The 2395-nt window shown below is 39.7% G+C and overlaps 1 protein-coding gene across 1 annotated transcript in view; it reads right to left on the reverse strand.

The window, feature by feature from the left end:
* Positions 1 to 981: 981 nt before the first annotated feature.
* The window catches only part of pax5 (paired box 5), a 34000-nt gene continuing 32586 nt past the window's right edge, over positions 982 to 2395 (reverse strand). Inside the window, exon 10 of the mRNA XM_063008210.1 lies at positions 982 to 997. The gene's annotated coding sequence lies outside the window, so the exon portion shown is untranslated. The remainder of the gene's footprint in view (positions 998 to 2395) is intronic.

Here is a 2395-nt window from a genome sequence, read left to right on the forward strand (position 1 = left end):
AGTCAGGGCTTTGTACAAATCTACAGAATAGCATCTCGGTTCAGTCCATTGTACAAAAGTGGACAGATCATAAGCTACAGCCACACTGCCTAGGTCAGGCCGTCCTTCTAAACACAACACACAATGCAATAGAAAAGGGAATTGGTTAGAATGGCTGATGTGAAACCAGCGGGGTCTGTACATCTTTATAAAATATTATTAACAAGGCACATTAGCCAGGTAACACCATACCTGCTGTAAAATATGGTGGCGGTAGCATCTTGCTTGAATAGCAGGGAAATCAAGTGAATAGATGGTGTACAGTTGAGCTTGGTAAGTTCAGTTCTCTGTAGCAGAAGGCTGAAACTGGTAAGGACAGGAGGTTTTAGGAGTCTTTTAGCCAGACAGTGACCCAAAGCAACCCTGGAGTTGTTCAAAATGTAAGTAATTGATGTTGTTAAGTGGCTTAGAGTCCCTCAACCACTGAACACTTATGATTGGACCTTTTTTATTCAAGAAATCTGATTCTAAAATGGGAGTTCTCTAGCTTAAATGAAGTTAAAATAACTCGGTAGGGGTTGAATACTTTTTCAAGGCTCTGTAACTAAGAGTACGTACTTTATTTAGTGACCGTGCTAGTGTTGAAGAACGTGAGCGTGTTTTCTAACCCTAACACACCTATCTCAGGTATTTTTGTAATGCAGTGATGATGTGTGATGCTAACATGCTTACAGTAGCTGAGCGACTGTGTGTCAGATTAGGTGAAATGATCTCAAATCGTATACAGACTGATATTGATGCTGAATATCAGTACGCACTGGTGCTTCCCTAGTCAAGAACGATGAGAACTGAGACAGACGTCCAGCAAATAGGGTTCGATCGAACTGGCAAAAATCCTTTCATAGATGGCTTGCTGGCTACGGTGCTAGTACAGTGGTTTAAATTCCAGGACTTGATCCTCAGTAGCTCAGGTTTTTGTTATAATTCATTTGTCATTTGTGGCTTTAAATCAAATCATCTACAAATAAAGTCAAGAATTAAGAGGAAGAAGATCTAACAAAATGTCCATAAAAGTCTGTTGAATACATAAAATATGACAGTATGTATAAAACAGGGGTTTTCAACCAGTGGGGCGCGAGTCCCTTTGCATGGGGGCGTGATATTATGAGATTTTTTACTTCTAAAACTAAAGCAATTAATTTTTCACCCACAGAAGGCATATTTGATTAGTTACACTGACTACACACACACACACACACACACACACACGTCTAATGTTATCCAGCTCAGTCTGGTAATAGAACCGTTGGCTAGCAAAACTTAAAACAGGGTGACAAAACAATGGCTGCATCCAAAATTGCATACTTAAACAGTACGTACTGAATTGGAGGCAGTGCGCTCTGCTCGGCCGGTAAAGCAGTAAAAGCTCTTCCAGTACATAAGTGTGCAGGATGTACGCAACCTCGGACGTAATAAATGACCAGTTGTGCCAGCCGAGGCTTCCAATAAGCAATCTACATCAGTATCCTGAACTGGTGAACTCTGTAACGGATGTACTTTTGCCTTTGATTGGTTCTGTAAAGTAACGTTTTCTGCTCTCATCTATATCAAAAGCAAGAACCGCTTACGATTTACGACCAGCTGTAACTGACATTAAAACACGAATTTCTATGATGTGCGAGCAGAAACTATTTAAATCAGCAAAACCGCATCGTATGTATGATGTGCACAACGTTAATTATATTATTTTAGCTTGTCAAGAGCTTTCGTAATGGCTTCTGGGCAAGGTTCAACAGGGGGAGGGTCGCAAGTCCAAGGTCGGCACACGGAGGGGGGGCGCATGTCCAAAAAGGTTGAAAACCCCTGGTATAAAACATTTTATTTTTACAGGTAATTTTTATAACCCAGTGGTGTTTAGATGGTAAATAATTATTTGCACAGACAGAATTAATCAGCCAGTTTGTTTTGTTTCCATCTTTGAGAACTAAAACCTTTTATATAAACAATTATTTATTGTTTATAGAGAATTAGATTTTGTGTATTTATTTACTTGGACTTCTGACTAAATTGAAGCCTGTTTGATCAAAACGGCACTTACTGCAATTCATTAAACTTAATTTTATTTATATATATTATTTTTATGCAGTAATGCTGCATTGTAAATACACTACATAGCCAAAAGTATGTGGACACCCCTCATAATTATTAGGCTCAGGTGTTTTAACCTGATGCGTTCTATACAACAGGTTTGGGAAGAAACACAAAGCAGGTCAGATCAAGTCAGGGCCTCGACCTTAACCCCTTCAACGCTGATTGTGAGCCAGGCTTTCTCGTCCAACATAAGTGCCTGACCTCACGATGCTTTTTAGAATATCTTGTGGAAAGCTTTTCCAGACGGGTGGAAGGTGGGGTCAAC

This window comes from Trichomycterus rosablanca, chromosome 14, assembly GCF_030014385.1.
Source record: "Trichomycterus rosablanca isolate fTriRos1 chromosome 14, fTriRos1.hap1, whole genome shotgun sequence".
Taxonomy (NCBI): Eukaryota; Metazoa; Chordata; class Actinopteri; order Siluriformes; family Trichomycteridae; genus Trichomycterus; species Trichomycterus rosablanca.